The sequence below is a fragment of the Somniosus microcephalus genome, chromosome 3 (genome assembly GCF_052327205.1).
Source record: "Somniosus microcephalus isolate GS21.2 chromosome 3, FLI_Smic_1.0, whole genome shotgun sequence".
Lineage (NCBI taxonomy): Eukaryota > Metazoa > Chordata > Chondrichthyes > Squaliformes > Somniosidae > Somniosus > Somniosus microcephalus.
Genome location: NC_140989.1, coordinates 277,447,142 through 277,466,645, shown reverse-complemented (window position 1 = coordinate 277,466,645; position 19,504 = coordinate 277,447,142). Strand labels below are relative to the sequence as shown.

General features: G+C 48.2%; 1 long non-coding RNA gene across 1 annotated transcript; it reads left to right on the top strand.

Annotated features, from left to right (window-relative positions):
• Nucleotides 1–6,748, top strand: LOC147121986 (uncharacterized). Its single transcript, XR_015077660.1, has 2 exons — nucleotides 1–687; nucleotides 6,371–6,748. It is a non-coding gene; the product is annotated as an uncharacterized LOC147121986 (long non-coding RNA).
• Nucleotides 6,749–19,504: the final 12,756 nt, after the last annotated feature.

Below are 19,504 nucleotides of genomic sequence, written 5' to 3'. Positions count from 1 at the left end.
ATAGAGGGGAGACTCAAAGGAGCGAGGAGTTGCACTCAGGGAAAACTGCCTTTAAAATGACCAGGTGCCCGATGCAACTTTCTGCTATCGCTTCCCCCCGCTGATTTACAAGGTGTGGGTATCGAACACCAACATTGCCTTGATTTGCACACTTAAGAGTTGAACGATACTTAGAAAGGAATGGTCTATTCGTTTTGATAAGGGTGCCGATGTTTGCTGGACCCCATCAGTTTGTCACTGCAGCTAATTATTTATTTGCAACGATTTGGCCTGTTCAAATTATTTTTCCCTTCTTAAAGAAGCAGTGCCGATGTGTTGAAGTGGCTTGCAAGAGAGTTTATAGTTACATGCCCTATTGCTCTGGTTTACATTACCTAACCACGTCTACTTTGAAGCAGCTCTGCAACAACTTTGAGCTCCCACTACTCTGAATTTTCTCGATTTACCTTGTGGGATGGAATTCAATAGCAATAAGTGATTGAAAGTATCAAATTACGTTTTTATTACGTGAGATTCTGAGATTTTTACTGGTGTTTGGGGATCACATTCTAATAACAACTTGCATTTATAGAGTGCCTGTAAAGTAGAAACACCCCAAGGCACTTCGCAGAGATGTAATCAGACAAAAATGGACCCAAGCCAAAGAAGAAGTTACATGTAGAGATGACCAAAAGCCTGGTCAAAGAGGTGGGTTTTAAGGAACATGTTAAAGAAAGATAGATGGGTGTGGGGGGTTAGGGAGGGAATTCCAGAGCTTAGGGCCTAGACAGCTGAAGGGACGGCCGCCAGTGGTGGGGTGAAGGGAGGGGTGATGCACAAGAGGCTAAAGTTAGTGGAACAGAAAATTCTGGGTCGTTGTATGTCTGGAGGAGATTCCAGAAATAGGGTGGGGAAAGCCATGAAGGGATTTCAACATGAGGATAAGAATTTAAAATTTAAGATGCTGGGTGACTGGGTGCCAATGTAGGTCAGCAAGGACAAAGGTAATGGGTGAGTTGGTGTTGATGCAGAACAGGATACAGGCAACAGAGTTTTGGATGAGCTGACATTTACAGAGCATGGAAGATGGGCAGCCGACCAGGAGAGAATTGAATTAGTCAAGTCTGGAGGTGACAAAAGCTTGGATGAGGGTTTTCGGTACAGATGGGCTGAGGCAGAGGCAGAAAGTGATTTTACAGAAATGGAAGTATGCGGTGTTTGTGATGGAGAGGATATGTAGTCAGAAGCTCAGCTCGGGGTCAAATAGGACACCGAGGTTGTGAACATTAATATTTAACCCGAGATAGTGGCCGGGCAGGGGGATGGAATCAATGGCAAGGATACAAATTTTGTAGCGGGCACCGAAGACGATGCCTTCGATCTTCCCAATGTTTAACTGGACAAAATTGTGGTTCATCCAAGACTGGATATTGGACAAGCAGTCTGACAACACAGCGCAGGAGTCGAGAGAGGTGGTGGAAAGGTAAAGCCTGGGGTCGTCAGTGTACATGTGGAAGCTGATCTCATGTCTTCAGATGATGCCACCAAGAGGTAGCATGTAGATGAGGAAGAAGTGGGGGCTGAGGATAAATCCTTGGGGGATTTCAGAGGTAGGTGTGGGGGAGATTTGATCTATTATTGGAGATGCTCTGGCTACAAATGACTAGCTAAGAATGGAACCAAGCAAGGGCACTCCTACTGAGCTGGACAAGGAGAGACATTGGAGTAGGATGGTGTGCTCATTTGTGTCAAAGCCTGCAGAGAGGTTAAGGAGGGTGAGGAGGGAAAATACATCATGCTTGCAGTCACATAGGATGCCATTTGCAACTTTGATTAGAGCCGTTTCAGAGCTGTGGCAGGGGCAGGGATTGGAGTGCTTCAAACATGGAATTGAGGGAAAGATGGGCACAGATTTGGGAGGTGACAGCACGTTAAAGGAACTTGGAGAGGAAAAGGAGGTTTGAGATCGGGCGGTGGTTTTCAAGGACAATGGGGTCAAGGATGGTTATTTTTGAGGATGGGGGTGATGACGGCAGTTTTCAAAGGGAGTGGGACAGTACCTGAATAGAGGGATCCGTTAACACTGTTTACTAGCTTGGAGGACAGGAAAGGAGAGTTGGGTAATCAGCAGTATAGTGGGAATGGGTCAAGGTAGCAGCAGGTGGGTCCCATGAAGGAGGTGAGCTTGAAGATGGCATATGGGGAAATAGGACCAAAACTAGAGAACAACACAAGATCAGGGCAATTCCACTCAAGTTGGCTATCCATAAATATTCAAATGTGGTTTGGGGTAATGCTCCCTCGTACTTTTCCTCCCTTTCTGATTTCCCCTTTCTCACAGCCAGCATGACTGAGATAGGGAACTGAGCAAATTAAACCTGCATCTCATTACCTTGTGACATAATAAATTGACATTCTGATTGTAGTGCCGACTACATCATTTAAGATTAGTTTTTAACACACTGTATGTAGAAAGCATCATGTAACAGCTCAATGTGATGTCTAGTACACAGTTTGGTGCCAGCTGGAATGCGCTGAGTAACTGGAGTCTGGTCTAAATATGATCAGCTGTTTGTTTTCCAGTTTTAAAAAGATACCATGATGTATATGGCAATGATATCTTCTGTAAATAATGATGTCAGATTTTTTTTTTTTATAAAATAGATTTGCATCAAACAAATGTAAACTCTTGCCCAGCATTCAATCTGGATTCAGTAACCAGGCCGGGCACTGTAACGTAAGCAATAACTTTCCTGCTGTTTTTCCATAAGGTTTACCTGAAGGAGACGTTGCAACAGAAGCATTTCTAACCCTTTTTGTTCAGTGTATAACCTGAATCGTTCTAATTATTGTATATGACACAAATGGGGATTATGGAAATCCCAATCCAAATCAACAGTAGGGTATGTATTTAAGTCAGGAATCAAAGCTGAGTGAAATAATACAAACATAGATATGGCATGGCAACTCCTAGCGGCCAGACTAAGAATAGCATTAATGGAGATGAACCAGATAGTCCAGCCTGTCTGGCTGACGTGGGCTGACGTGGAATGACTAAGAACAAAACAGGACAGTTAGCTGAATGAAGAGTAACAAAGAAAATAAATTAAAATAAATTTATGAAAGTAATTTAATAAATGACAGATCCAATCGATTCAAATCTATGCTGCTACTAAATTGTGAATAGGGTTTGAATTGGAAAGTTCAAGCTGGAGTGAACCTAATCTGGACTCTGAAACAACCTTTGTACTGTGAACCTCCCGTACCAATATGATACTGGCTTTTATTCCTTCAGTCAAGAAATACTGGTATCAGTATAGTGTAAACATGATCTGGAGTCTTTGCTATACCTTTCAAGTCTGACACATTTCTTGAAGAGCTCCATACTACCATACAAAAATGTGCATAATTTCTCCCACTACCACCCTGCTCACATCACTGCTGAATATTTCATGGCATGTTCATTAGCCTGTTGAGCTCGTCCAACTCCCAAGTTCATCAGCATGTTGTAAACATGTCCTTAAGTTAGTACGGTGGCTGAAACAGCTAAACACATCACTTTTCTTTAAGAACGCAGCAGCTGATGGCTTAGTGAGCAAATGAAATGCTATTGTAGTACTGAATCTTACAGAATAGGTCCTAGATTCAGTCCTTGCTTTGTGCTGCATTATCTGTTCTATCGGTACTGTAATTAAGCTCTGTGCCTCTAGACCAGGGAGGTAAAAAAATCAGTTAGGATTTTGACTACTGCTATTTTGGCAATCACTAGTCATTGACCTGTACTGAAAAGTGTACATGTGTGATGATCAGGTGAGGTCAGGATCAGACTTGGTTGTGATGCTTTCCCCCCATAGTAAAATAGTCTGCCAACACTCACTATCTGGGCGGGGGAATGGAACTAAGGGAATAGCTCTTTCAGAGAACTGGCACAGGCTCAACTCGCTAATTGGATTTCTTCAGTGCTATAAGGTTTGATGTGAAGAGGGGCCATTTAGGTGAAGCACAGTTGCCCATGGAACTGTTTCCCAGCATGTGTCCAGATAACACTGTCACAAAACACAACACAGTTAAGTTACATGTTTTATGTTGTGCTCCAAATTGGACTTTTTTTTAAAAGTCGCCAATTTCCCCATCCTTTCTCCCCTTCCCTGAAGGCACCGACGACTGCTGGTATACAATGTGGGATGTCGTGCAGCATCTGGCCTCAGTGGTCGTTCCTCAATTGTGAGTGTTGGTAAGCTGTACAACTGTGGGAATGGGGAGGAAGGGATCACAGCCAGTCAATCCTATCCTCACCTGATATCCAAAATGAGGCCTATTGTAGCACCAGTCCCCAATACTGACTAAGATCAGCTAACTCAGCCCAAATCAGGAATCAAATCTAATATGCTGTTTTTATCAACAATGGAGTCTAGAAATTGGACCTTTAAGCAGATGAGAGGTTTGGGTGATATGACTAGACTTGCAACAGGGAATAACTGCATGGTAAGTTGATGTCACTGCACTTGCCCCTTTACTCCCCACCTGTATAATTCAATTCTTAAAAGGTCCTGGTTCCTACAATACTGAAAATCTATCTCAGATCCATTTCTGGGCTTGGAGTTTCCTCTGTATTTGCGCCCAGAGGGACGTGTAACCTTGGTGCAAACCAATTACGCTGTTTGAAAGATTGTGGAATTTTGGGTGTAAGTGAGTTATGCGGGTAACTACAATATGTCCACGTCTCCTCCACCTTTTACGTCCACCCATCAAACCCTTCGTCCAAACGAATTTCTGCCCACAAAACAGGCCACACCCCCAATTCTCAAATACGAGTATCCTCCAATTGCACTTGTTCCGGGGAGGGGGGCGAACGGGGAGGTCTCTTAATATTGCAACCATATTTTCAGGCGCAGCAGGAAAGAAACAAATTCTTCTGGTGTTTAATTGCAAATTTTTGAATGTTTTTTAAAAATGTATCCTCACTGAGACTTGCTCTGTATTTTCTGTTTCTTTGAATGGATTTTTATGGCATAAGTACTGAATGTCACTTTAAAAATTGAAAAGCTTCCTCGATTGTAGGTTCAACAACAACAAATTTCATTTATATAATGCCTTTAACATAGTAAAATGTCCCAAGATGTTTCACGGGAGCATAATCAGACAAAAATTGACACCGAACCAAAGAAGATGACATTAGTATAGGTGACCAAAAGCTTGGTCAAAGAGGTAGGTTTTAAGGAGCATCTTAAAGGAGGAGAGAGATCTGGAGAAAGGAATTCCAGAACTTAGGGCCTAGACAACTGAAAGCACGGCTGCCAATGCTGGGGCAAAGGAAGTGGAGATGCACAAAGCCAGAATTGGAGGAATGCAGAGTTATCAGAGAGTTGTAGGGCTGGAGGAGGTTGCAGAGATAGGGAGACGCAACGCCAAAGAAGGGTTAAACACAAGGATGAGAATTTTTAAATCAAACATACAAATTAGGAGCAAGAGTAGGCCACTCGGCTCCTCAAGCCTGCTCCACCATTCAAATTCATTCAAAACCGAGGCATTGGTGGACCGGGAGCCAATGTAGGTCAGGGAGCACAGGTGATGGGTTGCTAAATATACTGTGCCTGATGTGCATGAATGATGATTAAATGAGTTGAAACTTACATTTTCACACTTAAAGAAGAAATATATGGCCTGGGTTCGGTGCTTTCCTTGGGCTCCAATTGTTTACCCTCATCTATGCCCATTTTAAGTTTGAGCATATTCTAATGAGATTAGGAGAATACTTGGGTGTATCTTGACATTGGCAAATGAGCGCGACATTTGGCGCATTTTCAGGTCTAACTTCTGGGTTGCGCCGAAGGAGGAAACGGCAAGCCCTGGTGTGAGTCTAACTGAGTCACTCTAGGTACAAGTATAAACAGGATAAAACAAAAACAGGTTATAGTTGAGAAGACATTTCTTAAAAGAAATGTGTTAGCCAAACTATCGTCACAATTTACCCAGAATCTGGCTCTCAAACTGGTTCAAACAATTACACAGGAATATTAATTTAGAAGCAACAATTAAATCTTGGACAGACATATAAATAACAGTGATTATTGGCTTCTATCATAATGCTATTAAATTATTTTAGTAGAACATAAACAAATTTCTAACAATGCAAAGAGAATGAGATATGTTCAGAGTTGTATTTACAACCAGACTGTAGAAAACAACGAACAAGATGCTGCCATACCTTGGCATCAGATACTTTGCCTTTTAAAAGTAGTACAGTATCCAATACAAAATGAAATCTACTGAGCAATATCTAAAGCAAATTCTCATTTAAACAAATTGTATGAGAACTTAAAGTTAGGTCAGTTAAAAAAGCAACAATATCTTTTTGATTAAATTTCTATATCTTTTTGCTTATCTCCAGGTGAGGAGGGGAGAAAATTGAAGTTGCTGACTCATGCTGGGATACGATGCCGGGGATGCCAGCTGGTACTTCATTTAAGTGACTGTCCTTCATGTGTGAGCTTAGACAGTGTGATTTGTTGGTGGGGGGCATTGTCCCTTCTACATCCAACATCGACACATGCACACTTTTTCAGCTGGGGTCACTGGACAGCAATCAGGAACCATATGATCTTTCCCTAACTCAGGGAAGCTAATTGTAGCTGCTGTATTCTTGATGTTTTGGGGAAATTCTGAAATAAATTAAAGTGTGTTTTTAGTTTTTTATTGCGGTCTGTATAAAATGGTTAAAATAAATAACTTGAAAGGCAATATGATCTTGCAAGATAGCTTAACATGATTCAGTGCTCTTTGAATGGACTCAATTATTTAATCTTGCAAATTCAAATGCAATAGCAATATTTCTCTGATGCTGTATTCATTGGTAATCTCAATTTGCCCATTACCACCAATCCTCATGCAATGTGAAAATTATGTAACTTCAGTTTTCCCTGTGTCCATTCATGTGCGCATTTTGGCTGCCGCTCCGGACCCAAGCCCATCACTTCTATTTCCACTTTTTTCTCCCCCTTTTTTACTTCCTTTCTCTATCCCTCCTAGTCCCCTCTCTCCTATCGTCATGCCTCCTTTCATTTCTCCCCTCTTGGGTACTCTGCCCTTCCAAATCCCTGCCCCAACCCTTCAGTACTCCTCGACCTTCCTACTCTCCTGCCACCACCCAAGGCTTGACTCCTTCTTAGATAAGCCTACAGATTCCCTCTGTGCCTCTCTTGACATCCTGCAAAGAGCTCATGAGGCACTTGTCGCTGCCTCCTTACAAGCAGCAACCCCAACTGCCCCATCCTACTCGCTCACCAACCTTCCCGCCCAGCACAACCGCTGGGGGCTAATCTTGCCAAACTCCTTCCTGTCCAACTCACCCCTCCCAGTGCTGACCCTGTGGACTCTGCCAGTGGATCAGCTATCACCGCTCCTCTCCGCATCTCCCTCCAGAATATCCGTTCACTTGTGAACAAGGCCCTTGACATCCATGAGTTTATTGTGAATGATTGCATTGATATCATGGCCTTGACGAAAATCTGGCTGAGGGGTGATGACCAACGTTCCTGTTCAGCTGCGCAGCAATCTGCAAGGTCCCGCATAGACCGCTCACTGGCTTTAACATTGTAGATACCAACATGCGCAAAAATTTGAATGGGCGGCACAGTGGGGGAGGAAGGTCGCACGGGAGGCAGTACTGCTTACAGGAGACGTTGGTGATGACATCTTCCCCCTAAATGAAGCCTCCCCACCTGGCTATACCTTCCACCACTTGCCCCGCCCAGACCGGTGTGGCTCTTATAACCAAATCATACCTTGGTCTGTCCCTCTACTCCTCTGGCACTTTCTCCTCCTTTTGAGCATCTCACCTTGTTCCACCCCTCTCACCTCATTTAAAATTCCTTGGGGGGAGAAATTCGGTTGATAGCGCCACCGATTAACGCCTAAAGAGGCAGAGAAGTGGGGCGCTAGCCAATTTCCGGGTGGGCGCAAGGCGCCTAGCGCCTCGCCCCATATTGAGCATGCATTTAGCGCTGGCGCTAAATCTTAGCGCCCACTCATGGGCGCAGGCTGATTATGACGTCATTTGAGTGTGCAACGCCTTTTGGGTGCCCCGGACCAGAAATTCAGTGGCGTCCCCCTCCGTAGCACCTGGCGCTAATAGTGACAGCTTACCTGGGCCTTACCAAGTCGCTCTCGGGCTGGAGGAGCGTTATTTAAAGGGGACTGGTGTGGTTTAAAAGCGGCAGCCATTTTTGGATCACAACTTCCTCGAGAGCTACAAAGAGTTGCTGAGCTGCACACAGCCATTTGACCACTGAGCCAGCGCAGGCAGACAATCTTCAGCCTTCTGACCATCACCTTGCTGTTGGTGAGCCTTGACAACGGGGAACCTTCCTGTGGGCACTTATTATGGGGGCTATATTGGAGGGGAATGTCCTGCTGCTGAATCATCTGGAAAGGGCACTGAGACGCAGGGAGAGGGGGGCGGGCATGGCCAGACGGAGGAGGGCCAACAGACGTCGCCACAGCAGACCTTACGCTGGCAGGGTTGTCCGACAGCAGTTTTCCTACATGAACATGCCGGAGGAGCAGTGTATCAGAAGGCTGCGATTTAGAAAGGAGGTGGTGACTGAGCTGTGCCAGCTGCTTCAGCCAGATCTGCAGCCTCAGATAAGGTGCAGGACATCTCTGTCGGCGGCTGAGAAGATGGCTGCTGGCCTGAACTTCTATGCGAGCGGCTCTTCAGGCTGCGCATCAGAGGCTGATCAGAAGTAGCTTCTAGGCCCCTCTCACGGAATGCTTGCTGCCATTCCAAGAACAGGAATGGAACCGGTCTGATACCCCCAAGCCTGTGAAGGGCAAGATGCATGTAAATAGCAAGCATGGCCATTGTAAATGAAGAAAGTGTTTCATTACACAAAATGTGGTTCCTTCAAACATGAGAAAGCTATGGCAACAGAAAGCAAAACGAATACACTGACACATAACTGCCTCTCACACCCGGGAGACTGTCCAAAACATAAATCACATTCCGACCATCTTCCTTGGCCTTGATTCCACTGCGCCAACCAAAGCATCCAATGCCCCATCAGTGAGGCGTTCCGCCCTCTGCCTCACCCTTTCCATGTCTTGCTAGGGTGGTGCGCCACAGGTAGGCTCCCACCGCTTTGAAGGCCTACAAGGCAGTGAGTGTGTCTGGTGATGCCAATTGACCTGCCCCTTTAAGAGCTGGCCGGCGCCACTGTGTCTCAGGGAAAGTGATTATTGACAGCACCCTCGCTGCGCCCCGCCGCGGCGAAATTGGGCTGCGCTGCCGGGTTAGCACCTTAAGAGTAACGTGCAGCGCCTGATTTAGCGCCGCAATCACCTTTAGGGGCGCTGCAACCCAATATCGCGCTAGGTGGCACTAAATTGCACCTGGCGCTAAACTTTGCGCATCGCCAGGACTAGTGCCCCAAACGCGGCTATACCGAATTTCTAGGCCTTGGTCTCTACCGCCCACCCAAGTACTATAAAATGTTCTCACCGAGATGTGCTTTCCTCCCTCAGCCTCTGCACCAAGCAACTTCTCATCCTCGGTGATTTCAAGCTCCATCTCAATTCATCATGCTCTCTCTCCACTGAGTTCACTGCCCTCCTATCATCCCTTAATCTCCATGTAAACTCCCCAACCCATATTCACAGCCACCCACTTGACCTTGCCATTTCACGTGGCTTTGCTATTCCCATTGTGTCAATCACAGATAAGGCCATCTCTGATCATTTCCTTGTATCGCTCTCCACCCACATCCCTTCCGACCCTACTACCTTCTGTGTCCGCCCCTGGAAAAAAACTCTCCCAATTCACTTAGAAATGTACTTTCAAAATCCCAACTGTCTAGCCTTGGGCCTTCCATTCACCACGACATTTCTGCAGCTACCGATCTGCTCAACCACATCCTCACCTCCACCTTTGACGCCCTAGTCCCCATTACTCACTCTCCCCCTGGCCATTCCCCCTGGTCTCTTAAATCCATGGGACGCAGACTTGAATGGATATGGTGGACAACTGGTTTACCCATTTATCACCAGATCTGGCTGGACCACATAAAGCAATGGCCCAGAAATTCGGGTCTCCACGGGTGAGTACGCATGGGGTACTCACCCGTAAGCCCCATGGAAGTGCCGGTTTTGTGCATGCACTGCGTATGCGCGGGAAACCGGCACTTCCGTTACCCTGAAAGAAGGGGTTCAGAGGTGGAACGTGTGCGCAGGAGAGGCAGCGCGTGCGCATCAAACTTACGTTTTTTTTTTATATACAGGTTTTCCCGGGAGGGTAAGTCTCCAGCAGTTACACATATAAAAAGCAGGCGTAAGGCCTGCTTTTTACAAGGTAAGTGGTGAATTAATTAAAATTAAAACATTTTTTCCACAGGTTTATTATTTTTTAATACTTTAAAAAAAGTAAGTTTATTTTTAGTCCTGTTAGAAAATGTAATTACATAATTTTTTCAAAAATTTAAATTATTGTTTAAAATAGTTATTTCATGTAATTTATAGTTTATTTTAAAAATGTGATTTTTTTAAAAATTTATTTGAAGATTTAGTGATGTTTTGGGGCTTATAGTATTTATAGGTTTGACAGGTCCTGTCAAGCTTATGAATGAAGCATTCCCTGCTACCATTGGCTCGCCATGGCCCACGTGATCCCAGGGCACGCATCGAACTAACTGCGCCCCTGGGATACGCAAGCACTGCGCGCTGGCAGTTGGAGGCAGCCCAGGATCGGAATCCCACGCGGGCCCACAGCTCAACGGCCAACGCGCTAGCTAAGTGCAGGTCGGGGGTTTGCACCCGCGGGAAGCCCTCGACCCGAATTTCTGGGCCAATATCGGATTCTGCTCTCATCTGCCAAAACTGCTCACTATTCCAGTATCATTCTGGAATGCAAAGATAACCCCCTGGTTCTTTTCTCCACTGCAAACTGTCTTCTTAAACCCCTCTCCCCTGTCTCCTCCACCCTCAACTCCAACGACAAGTGCAAGGAGCTCATGGACTTCTTTGTCACCAAGAATGAGACCATCCGATCAGCTGCCACTGCTACTGCCCTCCTTGCCCCTAGCCCACCAGGCCAAACTTCCTAGCCCTGGCATCTTTCTCCTATTTCTCTCTGATCTCCCCTCACGTCCTCTCCGAGCTCATCTTGTCCAGGAGACCCACTTCCTACTCGCTCGACCCTATTCCCACTAAACTGCTGACCACCCAACTTCCCTTCCTGGCAAACTATGTTAGCTAATATTGTTTAAGTTCTCTCTCCTCGGGTACTGTCCCCCTCTCCTTCAAATCTGCTGTCATCACCCCTCTCCTTAAAAAAACACTTTAAACCTCCATCCTTGAAACCACCACCCCGTCTCCAACCGCCCTTTCCTCTCCAAAGTCCTTGAACGTGTTGTCACCTCCCAAATCCATGTCCATCTTCCCGGAACACCATGTTTGAATCCCTCCAATCAGGTTTTCACCCCTATCACAATACCGAAATGGTTCTCAAAGTCACAAATGACATCCTATATGACTGTGACAAAGGTAAACTATCCCTCCTCGTCCTTCTCGACCTGTCTGCAGCCTTTGACAGGGTTGACTATCCCATCCTCCTCTAACCCCTCTCCACCGTCGTCCAGCTGGGTGGGACTGCACTCACCTGATTCCATTCTTATCTATCTAATCGTAGCCAGAGAATCACCTGCAATGGCGTCTCTTCCCACTCCCGCACCGTTACCTCTGGTGTCCCCCAAGGATCTATCCTTGACCCCCTCCTATTTCTCATCTACATGCTGCCCCTCGGCGACATCATCCGAAAACACAGCACCGGTTTCCACATATACGCTGACGACACCCAGCTCTACCTCACCACCACCTCCCTCGACCCCTCCACTGTCTCTAAATTGTCAGACTGGATAAGCAGAAATTTCTTTGAACTAAATATAGGGAAGACCGAAGCCATTGGGCTGGATTTTCATTGAGGAGGCGGGTAGGAGGCGGGGCTACAACTTTCAGGGTTGTAGTCCCGCCTCCATCGAGTTGTGGCCAACCCACGCGATTTTGACTTGATTGACCTTGTTGAGCCCGCCCAGCGGGCTCAGCAGACCAATTAAGGGCCACCTGGCAACAGGTGATGTCACAGATTGACATTTCATCTGTCAAGACCTTTTGACAGATGAAATATCAGCGTTTCACAGCTGTTTGAAGCTGTCAAATACTGGTAATCTGTACTCTAAGTTAATTCCTTCCTCTGGATGATTTAGAGATCTCCCTGGAACAGAAAGCTGAATGCTGCAATTTTTGACAGATCGCAGCCATTCTGCTTTCTGTGCCGGTGAGATGAGGGTCTCCCGAGACCTGAAGGAAGGAAGGCTGTAAAGGTAAGTAAAACTTCTTTAAACACACCAAACACACTTACCTCTGCACTCATGCACCCATCACTCACCTGAACACCGGACATCTCGACCCCTCCAAGCCCATCAGCCCGCCTTGCTAACTTGGCGTGGTTTGGAGCCGTCGGGAATCCCACACTTCAGCTATGAAAATAGGGATTAGGCTAAAAATTGCCTGTTAACTACCTGTTAACAGGCAGTTAATTGGCACTAATATCCTTCCCGCCTCAGGGAGGTGGGTCCCAGCGCAGGTCGGGTACCCGCCTCCTTTGAAACTGGCATGGAGGCGGGTTGGGGGCGGGATGGGTTCATGCCCCCGATTTTGGGATTTTAACCCCCCACACACCTCCAATCCCGCCTCCACGGCTCAATGAAAATCCTGCCCATTGTCTTCGGTCCCTGCTATCAATTCTATTCCCTAGTCACTGACTCCATCCCTATCCCTGGCAACTGTCTGAGGCTGAACTAGACTGTTCGCAATCTTGGTGTCATATTTGACCCCGAAATGAGCTTCCGACCACATATTGGCACCATCACCTCCGGACCATCGCCCCACACCGCCCCTGCCTCAACTCATCTGCTGCTGAAACCCTCATCCATGCCTTGGTTACCTCTAGACTTGACTATTCCAACACACTCCTGGCCGGCCTCCCATGTTCTACCCTCCATAAACTTGAGGTCATCCAAAACTCAGCTGCCTGTGTCCAAACTCACACCAAGTCCTGTTCACCCATCACCCCGCTGACCTCTGCTCGCTGACCTACATTGGCAACGCCTCGATTTTAAAATTCTCATCCTTATTTTCAAATCCCTCCATGATCTCACCCCTCCTATCTCTGTAATCTCCTTCACCCCCACAACCCTCCGAGATATCTGCACTCCTCTAATTCTGGTCTCTTGAGCATCCCCGATTTTAAATCGCTCAACCATTGGTGACCGTGCTTTCAGCTGCCTAGGCCCAGAGCCCTAGAATTCCTTCCCTGCCTCTCCTCCTTTAAGACGCTCCTTAAAACCTACCTCTTTGACCAAGCTTTTGGTCATCTGCCCCAATATCTCCTTACGTGGCTCGGCGTCAAATTTTGTTTTATAATGCTCGTGAAGCACCTTGAGACGTTTTACTACATTAAAGGTGCTATATAACTACAAGTGTGTTGTTGTTATTTTGGATCCACCTTGAAATCTAACAGTCCAGCCCTAATGCCACATTAACCTAAGATTGCACACAGTATTTAGCTTTTGTTTGTTTTAAGTTTCATTTTATGGCTTTTGATACAACAGTTGCCATCACCTAAAACTAGAATAAAACAATTCGGCCTAGAAATTCAGTTGCTTGCGCCAGCCGGTAGCGCCTTAGGAGGAGGAGATGTTGGGCGCTAGGCGGCTAGCGGCCGGGCGCAGCGCGATCTGCGCCTCTCCCCAGCTTCACTCAAGATTTAGCGGCGGCGCAAAGTCTTTGCGCGCGCTCAGCTGCGCGCGCAGATCCTGACGTCATTTCCTCGTGCAACGCCCTTTGTGCGCCCCAAACCGGAAATTCAGTGGCGACGCCCTATTGTGCACCTAGCGCCCCTAGCGACTGGTAGAGGGGAACGGTTCTCAGTCGATGCGGGGCGCGCAAATTAAAGGGCACACCTCCTGTAGTAGAAAAGGCTGCCATTTTGCAGCACTCCTTTTTGAGAGACAAATCTTTGCAGAGAGACAAAGGTAGAGAGCTTTCTGCTTTGGCTCAACACTCGGACAGGTACTTGTGGCTTCAGGCCACAGCTTTCCACTGGTCTTTGCCTTCAGTGTCATATCATTGTTTGCAAACATATAATGGGGGCTGCAATGGGTGCAAACGCTGGCCTACTCCATTGCATTCAAAGGGCTCACAGACGCCGTGAGAGAGTGGGAGTCCTGGCCAGACGGAGAGGGGGCAACAGGCGTCGGCAAAGGAGGCCTTACCCACCCAGGTTATACCGCCAGCAGTTCTCCTATCTGAACATGTCTGACGAGCAGTGTGTTCGGAGGCTGCGATTCCAAAGGGCGGTGGTCACTGAGATCTGCCACCTGCTTGGCGGTGATCTGCAGCCACATCTGAGGAGCAGCACGTCTCTGTCGGTGGCAGTGAAGGTGACGGTGGCTCTCAACTTCTATGCCACCGGCTCCTTCCAATCCGCTACTGGGGACATTTCCAACATTTCCCAGTTCGCCGTGCATTGCTGCATCCGCCAGGTGACCAATGCCCTTTTCAGAAGGAGACGTCAGTTCATCTCCTTCTCCATGGCCCTTGTCAAGCAGCAACAGCGTGCAATGGACTTTGCAGCATTCGCGGGCTTCCCCATGGTGCAGGGCGCCATTGACTGCACGCATGTGGCTTTGCGGGCACCTCTGGAGAATGACGAGGATTACCGCAACCGGAAGGGCTACCATTCGCTCAACGTTCAGCTGGTGTGTGACCACAGGCAGCTCATCCTAGCTGTCAATGCCCGCTTTCCAGGCAGCAGCCACGATGCCTTCATCCTGCGCCAGACTTCTGTGGCAGACATGTTCCAGGCCCAGCCTCACCCACGAGGATGGCTTCTCGGGGACAAAGGCTATCCTTTGTGTACCTGGCTGATGACCCCGCTCCGTGCGCCCAGCACCCCCGCTGAAGAGGGATACAATGAGAGCCATCAAGCAACCAGGAACATCATTGAGCAAACAATCGGCGTCCTGAAGCAACGGTTCCGCTGTCTGGATCGTTCCGGTGGAGCCCTACAATATTCGCCGGAGCGAGTCTCCCATTTCGTGGTCGTGTGCTGCATGCTGCACAACCTGGCTATCCACAGGACTCAGCCACTGCCACCAGAGATTGGAGGACCACCTGAGGAGGAGGAGGAGGGAGGAGGAGGAGGAGGACCAGCACAGGAGGGAGGCAGAAAGTGCAAGGGCCGCCCGTCGGCGGCTTATTGAACGTCGGTTCTAGGCCCCCTCAGGGAATGGCTTGTGCCAATGTCACCAGATGAATGTAGCCACTCCACAAGCCCTCAGCCGAGCAGGGCAACCAGGACTTGCAAAATAAAGCATGGGCAGTGCGATTTAAGAACATTTATTACTTGGAAATCTCTGCCCTTCCCACATTACAAACTAATGGAGAGAAGCCCCCTCCAAAAACACAAAACGAACAGTCTCGGCCTTACAAAACAAAGAAAGACACCAGTCTCGGCCTTACAAAAACACAAAGCATTTGGCCAGACCTTCTACTTTTTGCCCTGCGAGGGCGATGCCTTTCGCATCCGTGACTGGCCCCTGCCCGCCCTGCAGCTCCTCCTCAATGGGACCCCAGTGGCTGCAGCAAGGCTGGGGGAAGGCTGCTGAGGGTCAGATGGCGAGACGGCAGATGCCCTTGGGGGTCGGCCTGCACCAGCTCTGGCCCTGGAGGGGCCGGCTGCTGACTGCTCCAACTCTGCTTGGGCGGCAGCAGTCTGTCCAGCGGCTCGTGGCAGCTGCAATGGCGGAGTGGCAGTGTCGGCTGCAGGAATGGTGCCAACCTGACAGATCGCAGGTACTCCCTGGTCGCCTGAGACATTGGCACTCGCACGGGCCAGCACTGCAGCATGCGCAGCAAACAGCTGAAGAACAGACTGCTGGGCTGCTGCTGCGCGGCGAGTGCCCTGGCGATGCCTGGCCGATCCAGCGAGGGTGGCAGCAGTTAGTGCCCGTGTGGCCCTGGTCTGTGTCCGCATGACACCAGCCAGTGAATGAATGGCACGACTGAGCACTTGGCTAGAAGCCGCCTGTGCTGCCGCGAAGTCCTGCAGACTCCTGGCCTGTGCTGCACTGAATTGTTCCAGACTCCTGGCCTGTGCTGCACTGAATTGTTCCAGACTCCTGGTCTGTGCTGCACTGAATTGTTGCAGACTCCTGGCCTGTGCTGCTCCGAATTCCTGCACACTCCTTGACAGAGACTCAATGGAGTCAGGCATCCTTGCCACTGCAGCCATGAGCTCAGTGTGCCTGCGCTCAGCCTGGACGGCCATTTCCTCTAGGAGGCGCACCTCCTCTGCACTCACCGTCGCAGGACTGGAGGCCACACTCACCCTCTGGGGAGAAGTCCACCGAGCTTCCCCACCCCTCCCGCGTTGCTGCAGGCCGCTGGGCCCCGGAGCTTCACTCTCCTCCGACCCTTCCCCCCGGCTCCCCTCCAGGGAAGACGTGTTCCCTTCATCACCATGGGCTGGCGCGGCTGAGGGTGGTACTGATGGGCCGGCTTCCTCTTCCTCGAATTCGGAATCGCTGACAGTGGCAGCTTGAGGGCCCGCCTCCTCACCTGGCGATTCACCATCTGAAAGCAGGGAGGCACAAGAGTTGCTTTAGAGTGAGGACAGGGCGGCAGCGAGGGAGGCATGAGTGCTGCCATGCACTGCATTGGTCGGACAGTGGCAAAGGATGCTGATCTGAGGCACAAGTGGAAAGAGAGAGGTCAAAAAGGTGATGCCCTTACCATTGGTGCCCAGAACAGGGTCGGCATCTCCACTGGCGACAGGGCCAATCAGCCGGCCTGCCATAATGCGCTCCACACGCTGGTCGAGGTCGGAGAGCTCTTTGACGTCAGGACGGCCTCCCCCGGTCTCACGTAGCTTCCTACGGTTGTGCGCCACCTTGGCCTGCAAGAGAAAGGACGGCCTCTAAGTACAGTGTGAAGCCCTGATCTTGTCTGCACTGCCTCCCATGGTGGACTGGCCCTGTCAGTGTGAAGCCCTGATCTTGTCTGCACTGCCTCCCATGGTGGACTGGCCCTGTCAGTGTGAAGCCCTGATCTTGTCTGCACTGCCTCCCATGGTTGAATAGCTTGTACAGTGTGTAAAGTGCTGAATGTGCAAGTGATTTTCATGCCAGTCCCATAGCTGCTGGATGAGGGCTGGCCATTAGGGCTTTCAGGTCCCTTTGCCCATAAACTGAGGTGCACATGCAGGGATGAGGAGGACACTGGAAAGGGTACTCACCCTGACAACCCAAGTGAGGTCGTTGAACTTTTTCCGGCATTGCACAGGAGTCCTGGCAACCACGCTGTTGGAAGTCACCCTGTTTGAGACCTCCCTCCAGGCTTTCCGGTAGGCGCTGGGCAGCGGCCTCCTGCCACCTTCAGGGAACAGAACATGGCACCTGCGCTCCACTCCGCCAACCAGCACCCTCAGGTCGCCCTCGCTGAAGCGCTGCGCTCTCTCCCTGGCCTTCTCCATAGCCCTGGGCGTTGCACAGATGAAGCAGAAGTGGTCAGGCCTAGCTTGAGGGCTGCAGTGTGCAGGGCGTGGCAGGCAAACAAATCCACCCTCCCCCTTTAAGAGCTGACCGGCGCCAGAGTGTCTGCCGTCAATCAGCAACTCGCTGCACCTGCGCTGCGCCCGCCCTCGGGGGTATCGCCCCGGACCGCTGGCTTAGCGCCTAATGATAGTCGTGCATCGCCTGTTTTAGCGCAGCAGCAACCTCTTGGGGCGATGCGACTGAATATCGGCGAAGGTGGCGCGAACTTGCGCCGGGTGCAAACTTTAGCGGCCGCCCGACTTTAGCGCCCCGAACGTGGCTATACTGAATTTCTAGGCCTTCGTCTTTTGATTACTGAAGGTTCACGACAGTTTTAAAATACATAAATCCAATTCGTGTGCAACATGAGCAAATAGATATTTTCAGTAAGTTTGCAATCATATTGCTCAAAGATATATGTAAAACTGTCGTGTAAAAGAAAATATAGAATCAAATAATTTTTTTTCATTCCCCACTCCCAATTTTATTTACATCTCACTTAAGTATAAGTTTGACAGCACTTGTGTTATCCACATCTGCTTGACTAAGCTGAATGATTGTTGTTACTGTGGGAGGATGCTGAAGCTACCAATATAAGTGGAAACCTGACAGAAATAAGGTTCTGGGGAGCCTATACTATTTCTTATTGTCTTATTTTTATATTGATAACTGTGAGGTTTGCATTCCTTTCGATTTGAAGCATGGAATTTTAGCTTTTTAAGCAACACTGACTTCAACCATTTTTTTCCTTCCTTCTCTCCAATTTTCTACACTTCTCTCCTAAAGTTGGGTATGTCATGCTCGATACACCTCCATGGTCCCCAGTAGGTTACTAGTACCTCAGCCAGATTGCCATTCCTTATATGCAAGTCTGGATAGTGATTATTAGTGGGTTATTCAATCATGAGAACATTATAAACAAGCCAGATCATGTTCCCAACCATTCACGCAAGCATACATTTCAACAAGGATGCTGGCTTGTAACAGGAGTAGAAAAACAACTTTCTCCTTCATAGACCAGACATATTACGGTTAAATGTAGCATCCCAGCTGAGAGCATCTTAATAACAGACAAGGGAACTAGGTATGGGACCTTTGATGTCTGTATGGCTAAGGGACCATGACAGTGTGTTTACCCACTTAGCCCATCATTTAATTTAATTACAGTATGACAACTTCTCCCCATTGTTCTATCTTCTCCTGTGGATCTTTCAGCTATTTATACTCTACACAGCCCTGGACACATCATCTCGAATACAACTGAGCCAAAAGTTATATTATCTTCTTTTGGGTTTCATGCCCACATAGGATATTTTTGGGATAAGGAGTAACATCAAAACATATAGCTCACAAAAGCTAAAGAATCTTGCCTGTTTTCACTGTTTTAATCCTATTATATATTTTATAAGGTTTCCAAGTCTGTGACATGAAGTCTATTGCCAATCAAGAGGATAGGAAGCCAGTATCTGTCAGATGTCTCCCAGTGGTACCATCTAACTGCTAGGTGTCCAAAAGCAGCCCAGGCTGTTTCACCTCTGACCTTTGTTTTTCTTCCTCCCTCTGGAAATTGCCTCACCTGCAATCAATATTTCTCTGATGCCCAGGCTGACATTGAGAACTTGGTGTGCTGAGAACTCCAAACCAGAAGTCATACCCTACAGTTCTATAAAGTAGCACATTGATACACCCATGTGCTGTGCTTTTATAGGAACAATAGAAACAGTTGTAGGCCAGTTAGCCCCTCGAGCCAGTTCCGCCATTCAATGAGATTATGGTGATCTGTGACCAAACTCCATATACCCGCCTTTGCCCCATATCCCTTAATACCTTTGGTTAACAAAAATCTATCAATCTCAGATTTAAAATTACCAATTGATCTA